Below are 16,832 nucleotides of genomic sequence, written 5' to 3'. Positions count from 1 at the left end.
GGAAGCGCCATCGAAGTACATTTTCCATACTGTGTTAGTATCTAAAGGGAAAGTAAGGAGACTATCTTTTTCGACAAGAGAAATATTTTCCTTATCCAAAATGGAAAATATGAAATTTTCCCATATTTTCTTCAACAATATAAGAGGAGAATTTTCGGGGTTTTGTTCTGAGCTAATCGGGTAAGTTAGTCTAGATTCTCTATAAATACGATGAGTACCTCCCCAAAACACGGGGATAGTGGTGTATGAAAGGTCTAATTGGAGTGATTTGCCAAGCTTGGCACCCCATCTCCTTGAGAGAAGCATCCCGTAGTTAGGAGGCATGTCGGCCAAAACTATATCCATAACAATACTTTTAACGGGAACACGAGCGAGAAAAAATACCAAGTCTTTAATAAGCCCTAAACATTTGACCCTATGAGAATCAAAATAATACAGATCGCGGTATTCTTAGGTTATACTCAATCTGAGATTTTCCATGATCTCCTTAGGCATGAGATTATAAGATGCTCAAGAGTCTAGCATTCAATTGTGGAGATTCCAATCATGAATCTTGAAGCTAATATAGAAGGGAGGAACAATATTGCCACTTTTGGGTTCAGCGAGTCCTAAGGAGATCTTAGGAGCATCATCCTGTACATTTATAACATCTGTGAATCTTATTTCCTGAGGAGACTCTTGGGACCCTTTTAGAAAGGAATCAATCCCTTGCTTATACTTTGGGTGTTTCATGACTTCCATTAGTGGCATATTAATTCAGAGTTTATTCAACTCCTTTTGCAAGTTAAACTTTTTTGGTAGGGGAGATTCCAATTTGACATGATTAGGATGGAGTGGTTCAGGTTTTACAACGAGTTTCTCATATCTAATGGGGTTTTCCTAAGGGGACTCTCGGTTCTTCCTAGGCCTCAAATTATACTTTTGCTAAAACTGGGCCTCTAGCTGCTCTGCGAATCTTTGTAGTTGGGGTTTCTAGAACTTCTGTTCCAATTATTTAGGGGAAATCAGAGAAGGCATATCAAAATAATTTATAGAGTAAACATTTGGATAGTCACCTTCATCAGGGTTTCTGAGCTGACTAGTAGTGCCATCATCATATTCATCTATTAGGTTCGAATTATTTCTCGAAGGAGGTTGAAGGGGAGGTTCATCGGCTCTTTGCCCTTGTTGTATCATTTGTTGCTGCTGAGGATGATTAAAAGGGGGATGATTCCTAAGAGGGAAATTCGGGTTACGATTCTGAGGGTTAGGGGGATGAGTGGGAGATGTTCTATTTCCTAGTTCTAAAGGTTGTAGTTTATTCGTTAAGGTCTTGATAATTTTGGACATCTCCTAAATCTTTTGTTCCTGTGAAGAAGAGGAAGCAAGAAGATGATGAGGAGTATCAACAACCTTTTTCTTCCCATTAGACTTAATGTCCAAAGGGAACCTCTTTCCCATAGCAATGAGGTTTCCCTCGCAGGAACAACCCTTGGCTTGTGCATCAGCGAATATCACGGGCTATCTCTCCCATAGGGCATAGGAAAGATCATTTTCAAGGGAGGAAGTGTATGCCCCAACAACTGGAGTGTCAGAAGGCCAAACTGCGAGAGGTAAATGATTATAACATTTGGTAAACCTTTTATTAAAGTAAGTAAGAAATTCATTAGTCTTCAGATTGAGAGCGGAGAATTCAGTAAGCCAAATTTGATTGCTTTTCTTCACACCATATTGTTGAGTAAAAAAACTCGATAAATCTTTCCATAGTATTGATGGTTGGGGCCAAAGACCTGGACCACTTTCGAGGTTCTCCTTCGAGGCTCTATACAAACAATATCATACAATATCATCGTATTCGGCCCCAAAATTTTCACAGTAATATTGAAACTTAATTACGTGCTACTAGGCAGTCGAGCTCCTTCATTAACGAATCGAGGAAGGTTTTTATCGTATTTAGGAGGAAAATCATGTAAGGGCCCCTGCATATTAAGGGGGCGGTATCAGGCATTCACCCAGGCATTCATGGGTGAAGGGGTCGGAGGTAAAGGTGGTGAGGGAGGAGAGGAAGGTGATGAAGAGGAATACTGATAGGGAGAGGTGGATGGATTATTTGGGGGAGTAGAGGGATAAAGGAAGGCTGAGCCCTCGGGGAGAGAGGAGGATGAAGATATTTTAGCTTGATAATTAAGACAAAGTGGACTGGAATACGCGACTATCCAAGGGGTAGGCAATAAAGGGTGGTTTTGTCTAAAACTATTAACCCGCCTTCTCCTATTTGCTATAGTTACAAGCACTTTTGGGTCTTCTAAAGGAGAAGAACTAATATCTCAGGTAGATATGGTTAGAATTTGAGGGGTATCCATGTTTTGAAGGATGAATACATGAAATTACATAAAAAGAAAGAATTTCTATAAATACAACATCGTTACAAGTAGATGGTGATTAAGTCGATACAAAGAGAAAAGTACAACATGAAATTACAAAGTACCTTAGCAGTAACGAACGTGAAGTACTGTAGCAAGCTTTAGGCTCTCAAAGGTTTTCACCATCCAAGAGCGTTAGGGTTTGGTTGAGTGTGTTCGTCTTCCTGTACGAAAACTTCCCAATTTTGGCATATCTCTTGATGTGTTTAGGAAACCTGTAGTGATAGTTCATATAAACCATTAAGGACATTGCGTTGATCATACAAACCAAATAAAATATGTGGTTGAATAGGGTTATAATTAGTCATCCACAAATTAAATTAATAACTCCCCAGCAACGACGCCAAAAGAATGTCGGTGCACAGATTGTTCCCACATATAAACAATTAAGCACACATTTGCTGAGGACTAGATAGCCCCCCTGCTCTAGGTGTAACTACTAGTCCTCAACACACCATAGGGGGTAACCCTGTAATATAATTGTTATATTTTCAATACGAAAATAGAATAAGACCAGATGTGAATATTTTCGTTGTAGTAAATAGTGGTGGTATTCATAGGAGGAAGGAAAACATTTAATGATAAACAGTTCTGAAGTTAGATTCCCAGCGAGAAAGACAACAATAACAAGGTATGGCAATGATAAAAGTGAATATAAGGAAGGTAGAAATATTAATGAAAAAAATAAAGACATCAGTTTTAGAACAAAACTACGCTCAGGTTAGATGAAAACATGTGCACCAGGTGCAAGCATATTCATTCCACTCTATGCTGAAAAATAGTTAATAGTATATATCGTGATTGAGATTCACACAAGAGTAAAACGTGAGGATTTTAGAGAACAACGCACACTTTATGATGGAACAAATGTATCAACATAGTAACATAACACCTAGAGTTGTAACCACTGCAAAACACGAATTATATCAATGAAAGGTAAGTCTTCAATCCTAAATAACTCAAGATAACTCATTCTGTATTTGTGTTGATAGTATCGATATCAGAAGACAACACTAAAGGATTTAGTGTCTAAACAAGATCAAGCCTCAGATTTATTTTGTTGTAATTGGAATTCAAAATAACAGACAAAACACAATAAGAAAACGAGAATTGCGAGGACCTGTCTTCAAAATTAGTTATGAAAATTTTGTATCATGTACAATCAATTTCACTATCTGCAGAGTTTTTTCCATACTGCCAACAACCCCCCGGTAATGGGAAACAGGGTTTTAAATAATAATTTTTTTAGATAACTACTAAAAACAAAAATAAAATAAGTAATGTAAATGGAACATGATAACAAAATGATTAAATGTGGTGTCACCTTCACAGCTTAGATGATTTAGAATTTTTGGTCGGCTCTGATAAGGATAGTGTATGCGCCCCATGATTCTTGCGAGTTGGTGCTTGAGTTGTAATGAGGGGAATCTCATTCTAATCCTCTCGTTGATATGTGACCAATTGCAATGTTGGGACTGACTCAACTACTTGAGATGAAGAGGTGAGCTACTGAATTTTCTTGTTGTGCCTACAACGACTTCTCAATTTGATTAGTTTTTCCCAATTAGCAAGAGACATCTAGTGCACATTCTTGTACTTGGTAATCACCACCACCAGTCGATATATTATTTTATACATAGTGGTAGGAAGATCCTGGATAACTTTGTTTAGTCCTGCCAAGATAGTAAAATCTTTGTAGAGGGTATTAACAATCGGAGAAGAGGAAACTGATTCCTCTCCTAACGTGTCCAAGCAACCTAGATCTTGTTCCATTGCTTTCAATTGATAAGAGAATCTTTGCCAGGAGATTGGCCAGTTTTCTTCATTCCAGAATGAAGGCATGCCAAATCTCCCCAAATAATTCCACTCGGTTATGAAATTGTTTATTTCCTTCATTTCTTTATCGAACTCATCTTGCATGTCCTGCATGATGACCTGCTTCTCTTTTAACATATATAAGGTGAAAATACATTCATCCCTGATCATCAACTCAAGTTCTATTAAAGTTTCATCCTCCAAAGTGTTAACCAGATCAATAATAGCATCGAGGTCTTCTATCCTTTTCTCTAAGACCTTGAATGTAGATTTTGCCTCTAGGATGGCATTTTGTATTAGTGCCTTTTCACATTGTGAAAAAAATCTCACGTATGCATCAATTCTAATGATATTTTTCCATACTTGCCTCCAGATTTTGTCTTTAGCTTACATTAGTAATTTCTTCCTGAGAACCATGACATGAGCGACTTCCTTGAGATTTTTTACCTGATTAGTTCTATCTCTGAGTGTAGCTTAGATTTGCTCAATTTCTTAATTCTTTCACCCTATGGACACATATGTCATGTGTAGAGCTCTTGCGATTTTTCCTTTGGTTGTATGCAACTCCTGCCCTAGTTGGGTGATTTTGATATGTAATAATTTGGGATCTTCTGATTCAACCACCTGGGCTTAGCTAAGAGCTTTATCGATTGAAACCCTATATTCCACCAAGGTCTTCAAGTGTTTTTCCTCTTTATCATGTGATTCTTTTTTTACTTCCTCTAGCTGATTGAGGGATTTTACACTCTTCTTCCTTGAGATGCATAGCAGTTTCCATTTCCTGAATGCTATGATCAACCTCTTCCTTCCTTTCAAATGTTTTTATAAGAACATGGAGGTCATGGTATCGAACTTTCAAGATTGCCTGAAGATATTTTGTATGTTTTTCCTTTTGATCGAGTACCTTCTCCAAAGGGGCAGTGTCTTTAGGGTTCTCGGATTGTTGAACGACAATCTATTCCAGTTCTTTGATTCAGTTAAATTTGATGTGCGGGGCCATAAGGGCTATGTTTAGATGTTCGGAAACTTTTTCCAACATAGCCTACATGTTCATATTCCATGTTATGGAGTCAAGAAGTCTGTGAGCTACAATCTCACCTGCTTGTCGGTGTAGGTTAATCACATCCATGTATGACACTTTTCCCAGATTTATAGTTAGGGAAGATGTTTGGGATCCAACCATTTATTGGTTTTCCCCCATCTCAGGTTACGCCACTTTAAGATTCTTCGTCTCGAAATCAGCTGCTGATATAAACCGGGGTCTGCTTAAAGGTAACATCTCTTGGAGCACTAAGGTGTCAACTTATTGGGATTGCTCAGGGCTGCAATTAGTTCTTTACTAGACATCATTTCTTCCTTCTGCTCAGTAAATGAGTGTTTGACATCCAGGGCTTGAGTCCCAGAATCCTTCGGTTTGATATTCATTAAAGTCTGTCTGATCCCTGTGTCCAACTTCTTAATTTGCCAGTCAAAATCATCTACCTCCACATCAGGTTCTTTTGATATGACAAGCTTAAACTGAGTTAATTCATCATCTTTTCTCTTATTTGTAGGGGTAGTAAAACATGAAATTGTAGGTTCAGCTTCTCCTATGTGTTCCTGAATCTGTGAGTGGCTAGAGGCATCTTGTACGAATACATAAGTCACCCCTCTAGAGGGTGCCGATTGTGCAGCACTGAAAAAATTGTCATTTTTTCTAGTTCTTGTACGATTTCATAAACATAAGCCGATAATCTGACCTGTTTTTTAAGTCGCGAAATAATACCTAATGGATCATAACGCCAACAATCGTCTTGTGCAAAACCAAAAGAAGACATTTCCTTTTCTATACCATCAATGGAATTATTATTTTTAGCAATTAGAGGAGATATAACATAAGGATAATTGAACAATTCTCATTTCTTTCTAGACACAAAAATAAATTCATTAAGAAAATTTTTTTGCCTTAACACTTCGTATGCAAATAGTAAAGGTGCCAGATACTTGGGGAGCTGAGTCGGAAGATTATCAAAAACATATAATCGTATTATAGTATACTTTGGAAACAAAAACTAGCTAGTGATACTTTCTTTCTTGGTCAGCCTCAGTAGTTTGACTTTCTCTTCTAGGATCTGATTCAATTCACTCTAGCCTCATTTATTTTTTCTTTTAAAGGGTAGGCAAAGCAGTCAATATACTGTGAGTAAGCAAAAAGAATACATTGAGGATATACTGCATTGGACCAATGGAATACCTCTTTTTCTTTTCCTTCAATCTCTGTAGTGCTTAGGGGGAGACCAGAAGCAAGGAAGTATGAAGGATAATTATATAAAAACAATTGACCAAGGTAAGAATAGTGCCGGCAGGAGTGGAAAGGAAGAGTGGTAGACAAATCCACAGTGAGGGCCAGAGCTAAGTATTTTGGAAAGTTAATGGTATGCTTGTCTAGATTAAGAGTAACAAGACGAATTGCTAAAAACAATGGTTCATCTACCTTAGACTCGTCAACGAGACCGAAAAGAACCGACAAAAGAGACTTTAAGGTCTAATAGAAGGGCTTTAGAAAAGTAGTCGAAATAAGAAAAACTAGCTTTAGCTCAAGGTCGGGAATTTTGAAAAGGGTTCAAAGGAATTCAATCTTATTATCTTCAACCCATGTAATAAATAGGTTTTCTAACTCTCTATCTGTAATGTCTATTCCTTGGGCTGGGATGCCCAACATTTCTAATATAATTCCTTCATTAATATTTAGAAATAAAGTGTGGATATTCGTAAAGTATATTGATTACTGTTCTAGTTCAAATCTCTCATGATGGAATCAAGGTTGAAATGGACTGGCGAAAGAGCTACATGTAGTATTCTAGTCCTGAGCAGACAATGATCATCAACCGATGTAGCAGTTGATGAGGAGAGAGTCCTCTTTAGGGTGAGAATATTAGTGAGGCACACCTTGGTGTCCTGCACTCTGCCAACTCATTCACGAGGGCTTCCTTTCTTGCTGGCTCGACCATAATGGCTCGAAGGGGTAGGATTACACAGTAATCAAAATGCGGAAAGAAATAATGACTTACAGGTGAATATGCTTGAATTCGTAATACGCATGGTAGTCTTATAGCCTCAATGGGATCATGGCCAAGCTTGAGTGAATAACATGCAGAGAGCGAAAATAATGAGCAGAATAGGAAAAAGATGGTGGCACTTAGACTTAATGGCGTTTTAAGACGCCCATTAATATTACAATGGACATGTGTGATACTATCACAGGCTAGGTTACCAACCATGATGGGCAAGACCCGCCCATTGCATGAAAGAAATAAGTTAATAAGCATGCAATTCTAGATGTGATGACCATCGATCTGATATCGATCAATGATGATCGTGGTATCGTTTTTGAGGGGATACACTAACAAGAGGGAAACTTCAATTGCGATAGGATCTAAGAGACGTTGGATGTAGGATTAATCAATGGTCTACGTGTGTCGGGAGAGATTCAAGTGCTTATTACACGCACACCTTCATAGGTGAGCACGTTCATTATTCTATTAGATTAATTATTGATGATGATCAGGCAGGGAACTGCAAGATTTTTAAACGTGTCGGGAATTTAATAGAAGCTATCCAAAACGTGATTTGAGAGCATGAGAGCTATGGTTAACTGTTGATCCTTAGCTAAAGGCAGATCCACCCTTCAATCATGCTTAGCTATTAGAGAAAGAATTAAATTAGTCTATAAAGGTTACTGAAGCTTAGTATTTAAAAAACAATCATTGGGGGGGGGGGGGTTGGGGTGAGGGAATTGTTTCCCCAACACTTGTGCATTTGATTTGAATGGTATGCCTACCACAACACATTTGAATGCATTACTATTAGGATCATATAGCATGTTGTTGGGAATGGATTGGTTGTACCTTCATAGAACCAAGTTGGATTGATATGGTAAGGCCATTGAGTGCGTGGATGACAATGGGGAACCAAGAGTCTTACAGGTAAAGAAGAAAGCCACATCAGTTAGGATGGTAACAACTATGTAAGCAAAGTATAGTTGCAAGAAAGGGTGTATGTTATTCACAATGCACATTTCTAGTGACAAAGGTAATGAAGTTGAGGGTGCAGATCTTTTGAGAAGGTACCCAGTTCTACAATAGTTTTAGGAAATATTTTCTGAGGAAATTTCAGAGTTACCACCTCACATGGAGGTTGAATTTTCTATTGAACTAGTGCCAGGGGTAGCTCTGACATCAAAGGAACCTTACAAGATGAGCACACCTGAGTTAGTAGAGTTGAAGTTGCAGTTGAAGGAAATGTTGGACAAGGGATACATTAGGCCAAGTGTATCACCATGCGTCGCACCGTTATTTTTTATGAAGAAGAAAAAGGGTACTCTCAGATTATGCATTGAACATAAGTAGTTGAACAAAGTGACCATCAAGAATAGGTATCCGTTGCTGAGGATTGATAACTTGTTCAATCAGTTGAAGGGAGAATCAGTGTTCTTGAAGATTGATTTGAGATCCAGATATCACGAGGTACACATCAAAGAGGAGGACATTTACAAGACAACTTTCTAGACGAGGTATGGGAATTATGACTTTGTTGTAGTTCCATTCGATTTGACTAATTCTCAAGCTATATTTATGTGCTTGATGAATAATGCATTGTGCATGTACTTGGATAAGTTTGTTATTGTGTTTATTGATGACATATTAGTATATTCTAAAAATGAGGAAGAGCATGCCAAGCATTTAGCAGAAGTGTTGAGTTTGTTGAGAGAGCATCGGTTGCATGCTAAGTTCTACAAGTGTAGCTTCTTTTAGATCGAGGTACATTACTTGGGGCATGTTGTCTCCAATGAGGGCATTGCAGTATATCCGAAAAAGATAAGGGACATCATGGGGTGGGTAGCTCCCAGGATTGTAGATGAGATGAGGTCTTTCATGGAGTTGGCAGGTTATTACAGGAGGTTCATTAAGAACTTCTCACAAATCACTTATCCTATTACATCATTGCAGAATAAAGGTAAGAAGTTTGAATGGACATAAGAGTGTGAGGTTATTTTTGAGTAGCTTAAGTAGTTTTTAACACATGCACCGGTGTTAAAGATTGTAGATCTGAAAAAAGAGTTTGTAATATGCACATATGATTGCAAGAAAAGACTTGGTGGAGTACTTATGTAGGATGGACATGTGGTATGCTATGAGTCGCAAAAACTAAATGATCATGAGAAGAACTACCCCCCACGTGATCTTGAATTGGCAGCGATCATACATGCATTGAATATGTGGAGACACTACCTTCTGGGTAGGATATTTGTGTTGATGAGTGATCATAGTGGGTTATGGTATTTATTTGACCAACCGAACCTGAATGGTAGGCAGGCTCAGTGGTTGGCCATGATCAGTGAGTTTCAAGATAACAGGGTGGCAGATGCTCTTAGCAGACGGATACAGGTAAATCACTTAGCAACTATGAGCTCCTATGGGATAGACTTACATGATAAGATCTTGTAGGCAGGTCAGCAGGATGTCAGGCACATGGAGATTATGCACAGGTTGCCACAGATCATAGGTACATGTGGTGGTACAAGTATAGGTAAAGATAGTAGTACAGGTATAGGTATAGGCACATGTACAGGTATAGGTACAAGTACAGGTACATGTAGTAGTACAGGTACATGTATAGGTAATGGTATAGGTACAAGTACATGTAGTAGTACAAGTACATGTATAGATAATGGTACAAGTACAGGTATAGGTGCAGGTGCACAAGATGTGGACTATGGTCTTACTACAGATGAATTGGTTAAATTCGGAGATAGGATATATGTTCCAGATAGAAGTGAGCTCAAGAAGGTGATCTTGAGAGAGTTTCATGTGAAACCATATTCAGGTCACCTAGGTTATCAAAAGACATTGACAATCGTGAAGAATTTTATTATTGACCGAATCTGAATAAGGATGTAGAAAAGTATGTGGCTAGGTATTTTGATTATCAGCGTGTGAAGATAGAGTGTAAACATACAGGTGGACTGCTACAACTGATTGTGATTGTAGAATGGAAATGAGAGGTCATTTCCATGGAATCCATCATAGGGTTGCCGAGGACAGTGAGACAATATGATTCCATCATGGTTGTTGTGGAAAGGTTGACAAAGGTTGCACACTTCATTCTAGTGAAGTCTACATTCTCAGCTAGTGATGTAGAACAAGTATTCATAACATATGTGGTCAGATTTCATGGTGTTCCAAAGAATATTGTGTTAGATAGGGATGCGAAGTTCACTTCCAAGTTTTGGAAGGAGTTGTTTGTAGGTTGGGGCAGAGAGTTGGCCTTTAGTACAACTTATCATCTGCAGCCAGATGGACAAACAGAGAGGGTCAATGAGATATTTGAGGGCATGTTGAGGATTAATATGTTGCATCCAAAAATAAAGTGGGAAGGGTATCTTCCATTGGTATATTTCACTTACAACAATGGGTATCAAGAATCTTTGAGGATGAGTCCATTTGAGGCACTATATGGGCAAAGTTGCAATACTCTTATTAGTTGGAGTGATCCAGTTAACAAAGTGTTGATTGGACTGCATATGTTGGCAGACATGGAACAAGAAATGCAGGTAATAAAGAAAAATCTAAAGGAAACACAAGATAGGTAGAAGAGATATGTAGATAAAAACATGTTTATCAAGGAGTTCTAGGTTGGGGAATAGTTGTACTTGTGCATCAAACCAAATAAGAGCTCCTCACGGGTTGGATTATGTACCAAGTTGGAACCACGGTTTTGTGGACCCTTTAGTATCATTGAGAGGATTGGGCCTATTGGCCAGATAAATCGATCTTGCGAACAAGACCAATCTCCCTAGTATCAGAAGATAGTCTAACAACAAACAAACAAACAAATCTATCTTTCTCTAGACATATGCAATTTATAAATAAATACTATAAAGGTGTTAAGACCCTACCTTAGATCCAATGCTTGTTCGTAGTAGTCATCCTTCAATCGTTCGAAAGAGTTACCTTTGAGAACCTGCAATCACAAACAAGCAAACATTAAATAGCACCTGCATAGAAAATATCATAAATCATGTCTATTATGGTGATCAAGGAATCCATAAAATAAACCATGAATCAACAGTTTATTGAGAAAAACAAACTTATTTGTATTAACTTTGAAGTAGAAGAACCTTACAACCTTTTCAGCCTTGATGTTGAACAAGCTCTTCCTGGGGTCCGAAACAGGAATTTCCTTTACTTTGACAAGCCTTGCACTCTTCCAAATGAGATCATAGAGGTATGTAATCTCTCCTCATAAAAACTCAATTAAGAAGACTAAGTTCCAACAGCATTTCACCTCAAAAATATTCAGCTTCTAACCTCTTCAGTAACTAGCCCAATGCTTCTTTTTATAATGCAGAGGAGGATGTTACATGTCCACCTATGAAGGGATAGAATCCTCCTTCAAAGGGATAAGCTCCTCACATCAAGGGGTTAGCTCCTTAAGGTATGGGATGCATGAACCTTAAGAGAGCAAACTTGCAACCTCAAGATTCCTTCCAGAAGCTTCTAGAAATGACTGAAAGTGAGTTTTTCAGAATATACTCACGCCTTTTTAACTTTTACAAGGGTCCGCACCTTTAACATAGAGATAGAGCGGTCAGGTGCGCAGGAGACATGACCATTAGGTGTGGGACCGCAGGTAAGACAAAGAGAAAGTGCGGAACCAGAGTTTTAAAGACTTTAAGGGCTTTTCTCTTGCTTTCAAGGCTTGATATGAGGAACTGATGCTTCAGACTTGCAGAGGGGGAAAGTAGGAGTGGTAATGAACTCACACATATAGCAAAATGTCAAGGTGACAATTTTTAGTGCAACAGATTGCCCCCTAAAGTGCGAAGTCTGTAATAGATGAAGATAGAGTCTGTCATTTATGAAGAGTGAAGTACTTTATCATTTCAAGGATCATCCTGTGGACACCCCAGTCAGAACCTGTAAAAACATTCAATGCAATATATATATATATATATATATATATATATATATATATATATATATATATATATATATATATATATATCATTGCTGAGGTAGGCATTCCCATACTCAGATCAAAACTGACTAGAAAACTGACTAAACTGTTCTGATACAGGAATGATTTTGTAATACATCAAGAGTATAGACATGTGTAGACACAGTATGGGCGCAGCCATCTGTTTATAAATAGTCCACTGTATAATGAATAACAAAATTCCTCACAGTCTAGATGGTAGAAACTAGATCCAGGGTCTTGATTTCCGCTTCCCGAACTAGTACGATTCTATCCATGTGAATGAATGTGTCGAAGTCAAACATGGTAGAAACCACTTGATTACCAGCCAATGATGTGGACTGTTAACAAGTGTGAGAGAAACCACCAGTAATGTCAATGGCTCTCAAAGTACCCAATACAATCCATGAAATGTGAATAAATGAGCTGAAGTTGAACATGTCATAGAATCATTCGATCGAAAGTCAATGATGCAACCTATCATCGAAGGCGAGAAAATTTCCATTAGGGCATGTAGTTTTCAAGGTACTAGCGATTTCTAGATCATATTCCTAGATAATGAGCTGATGTCAATAGAAAGCGATCCGTTGTAGGCAAGTCCACAACACAAAATCATAGATCAAGTTTTGAAGAAATATATTGGCAAGGACTGACTCAGGGATGGTCAAAATGGATGACAAATATCTTGCAGATGAATGGTTTGTTTGAACTGATCCCTTGAACACATAATGACACTGCAGATGGTTTGGTGACAATTGACCCAATGCTAATACCTAGAAACCGGCTGAAGACTTTCAATATGGTTTGATTAACTATTAGGCAAAGGATTTTCCTAACCCAGGTGAACAAAAAGTGTCGTGTTCAAGAGTGGTTAACGGCTTTTCTAAAAAACAAAGTGTAACAAACAGGTTCATTTTTCTCTCTTTTCCCCCACCATTTCTGGCAAGTACCTCTTTATTTTTGACAAGCTTGAGCAGGATAATGTTTGCTTGTTTATAAGCTCATCCTTCAGATGAGTCCAACTTAGTTTAAAATTCGAACCCTAAGAAGGAGTGGTTCATTCCTATTTAAAATTGAACAGGTCCTTTACTGTTAAATTTTAACGAGCCTAGTATAGGAAAAACTCGGTGTTTTTCAATTTTAGGGAGTCAGAAGAAAAACTTAAGAAAACTCCATGGGAGTCCTTTTTCATAAATTTGTGTCCCTCGAGCCTGAAAAAGTATAAAATAATACTCGAGAGAACTGCTTGACCATTACAATCAAGAAGTACTTTTCATAATTAGTGGCTCCGATCCGAAAATTTTAAAAAGTGATCGAAGACACATCATTTCATAACCAGTATCGAACTTGAAATGACAAAGGTCCGGCGATCTTTTCATGTTTATATGGTCAAAAAAGAGCTGTAAGTGGACCGCCATTTTAATTCTGTTTAACGATTTAAAAAGGGAAAAACTCTGCAATCTTTTCATATTTTACGAGTCAGAAAAGAGCTAAAAGAGGGCTCCAATATTTTGCTTTTTCGTAAATTTTTGAAAGAGTCCAAAAGAGTGATAAAAGTATGCTCTTTGTTGAAAAATGATAAATTTTCCCGAAAAATCCAATATTTTGCATAAAAAACTCAAAACATTACTCATACATGTTTAAGATAAATAAAAATGTATTTAAATATTTACCTTTTTAAAGTGAAAAATAAATAAATTAAAAATTCATTTATTCGAAAAAACTTATAAAAAGGGCTTTTCTAACTTCATTTTTACCATTTGAGTTCAAAGTGAGAAGTGAGAGCTTTTGGGTAAGAAAGTTCCTGTGAAGATTTTGGAAAATCCGTCCGTCGGAATCGAAAACTGTCAGCTCCAGGTAATCCACATCCTCCTTATCTTGCATTTCATCCATTTACATTTCGTTTTTAGGCTTTAAATTTGATTTTTGAAGGAAAAATAGGTTTAGAAAGTCACTCACGGGGGTCCGCAGGTGCAACACACGGCCCCTGCAGACCCCAACTTTTTCTATAAAGAAAAAAGTCGTGGGTCCGCACCTATTTCTCACAACCCGTGCAGACCTACGCACTGTGTGTAAGCAGCGGGTGCAGACCCTACGCAACAAATTTTAAAAATTCAAATTTCTCCATTTTTGCCCAAAATTTTTCGAACTAGCTGGTTCTAATATGTCTTTTTATGCATTGTAGGACACTCAAAATGCTTATTTGGAAAGAACACGAGCATGAGGATGTAGATCTTGCCGCAATAAATCATATGCCCACATTGCAGGCATTGAGAGCATGCAGACTGTTTAAGTTCTGGGCCATACCGGGCATGAGGGCCCAAGTAGACCTCTTGCAATGGCTGGTAGACAGATGGAACACACAAGACCAGTGCTTCGTGATTGGTGGCCACCGGCTCGAAATCGAGCTAGAGGACATATATTTTTTGACTGGTTTGTCCAAGAGGGGTGAACAATTATCTCTTTTCGGGACTAGGCCAGGTGGCCAGTCTGTCGCTAGTCTCCGATTGGAGTTTTGCGATGATCAAACAAAGGACAAATGGATTGATATTAAAACTATCAACCGTCTTGAGCTTAAGGTTATTGAATTCATTGTTACCAGGCTATGCAAGAGTGCAGCATTGCATGTGGCTATTGGATCCCAGATGCAAATGGCTATAGACTGTTTTCGAGGCACCATATTCAACTGGTGCGAGGCTGTGTTGTCAAATGTGAAAGGCCAACTAACTAGAGCAAAGAATGGACAGCTGAAAAATTTAGGATATGGATTTATCGTAGTCATCTTTTCTCTAGAGAGGATCCCCATGTTAGCCCCGCAACATATTCCTATTGATGCTGGTCTTCCTCAAGAGCCTAGGATAATTCGCTGGGTTGCTTTGATGGCCCGTCACCCTAAGGAGGGCACAGAGATTGTTCGATTTCCGCTTGAGTATTTTCGTTGTTTGAACAACCAACTTTTTATGATTCAAGATTTTCCATATGCCGGGATGGATTATCACGGTGACCCAGACATGACTCTTTCACTAGGAGAGCAATGGGATGATTCAGGTAAAAACCATTTTCAACACTTTCTAAGTTTTAATTAATTTTTTTTATTTTAAACCGTCCAAAACTGACAATCAAAATTTTTAAATGTAGATGTGGGTCCATGACGACCAACCGTTCTCCAGCCTTACGAGAGGAGACACCCAGCTGCAACAGTACCAGCCCCACAGGACCAATCAGCAGAGATCCTGACTGACTTGGAGCATCATCTAGAGCGCTTGACAGTAGATATTCCAAAGACTGGCATAGATGATATTCCACTTAGGTTATAGAGATATGTGATTGGGGTCCTAGGACCTTTTAGGAGGTTCCTATGTAGGGTGGCCCAAGCAGTAGTTTCTTATCGTGATCATCACCAGGGATAGGATGATCGATTTTGTAGACTCACATGACATTTTTGTCTTTTTGTATTATCATTTTTGCCGATCATAAGGTGTTTTCCAGCCTATGATCGAAGACGATGTATATTTTGAAACACACTTCTATGCTACAATATATCACTATTACTGGCTATCTCGTGTAACATGTTATCGAATGTTATTAAATTTACTGTTTTGATTATTGCAAATGTTTGTTTATCATACAAGAATCAACTGCATCTGCTAATATGTTTAAATGTCTTGGAATATGTTGATATTCAATGTACTCAAATTCACGTTCCAAGAGACGAAATCTCAAAAATAACCTTAATAACACTGGATTTCTAATGGCATAAACCCTGTTAAGCTATAATACAACGAGTTCAGAATCCAACCTAACAATCAAACTCCGAATCCCAAATGAGATGGATTCAGATAATAACTCAATCACTGCACTATACTTTGCAATGTTATTCGTTGTTTGATAGAGGATTACCCCATGTATAGACACTAACTCATCAAAGGGTGAATAGATAACCCAAGCTGCGGAAGAAATGTTCCATGTACTACGACAAGCACCATCAGCAAAACCAATGTATGTTTGAAGAGACGTCGACATCTGCAATATCAAGAGTAAAATCAAGATAAGTAGGAATAGTGATAAGAGCACTCTCTAAACTAGGCACACTTTTCTAATCTAGAACACACCAGCTGTAAAGAAACTAATCTAACAAAAAAAATCTCCACACAGAATTTAAGCATAATATCTCTTCAGATAAAGTCCATTTCTGGGTTTACCCAAAGAGACACCATCAAAATCTATCAATTCATAAGCCCCTTTTGTCAGCTTTCGCTTAACAATGTAAGGACCATGCCACATAGGTACAAATTTTCCAGCTCCTAGCTTATCGTTCGCTTGATCATATAGTAAAACTAGGTCTCCTTCTGAAAAATTACGAGGTGTAACATTTCTGTCGTACTGAACTTTCACTCGTTTCGTATGAGTCTCATTTGCTATTGCAGCGGTGCGTCGATTCTCATCTAGCTGAGCTAAGTACAAAAAACGTTTCTCCTCTTCAAAAGTAGCTGGGAGTAATTCTATGGCTAATTGTAATGACGGAATTTCACATTCAACAGGTAGCATTGCTTCCAAACCATAGACCAATTGAAAAGGAGTGAAACCAGTTGATGTTTT

The sequence above is a fragment of the Pinus tabuliformis genome, chromosome 8 (assembly GCF_031772625.1).
Source record: "Pinus tabuliformis cultivar Carrire ecotype Pingquan chromosome 8, CPIR1, whole genome shotgun sequence".
Classification (NCBI taxonomy): domain Eukaryota; kingdom Viridiplantae; phylum Streptophyta; class Pinopsida; order Pinales; family Pinaceae; genus Pinus; species Pinus tabuliformis.
This window is presented reverse-complemented; position numbering follows the sequence as displayed.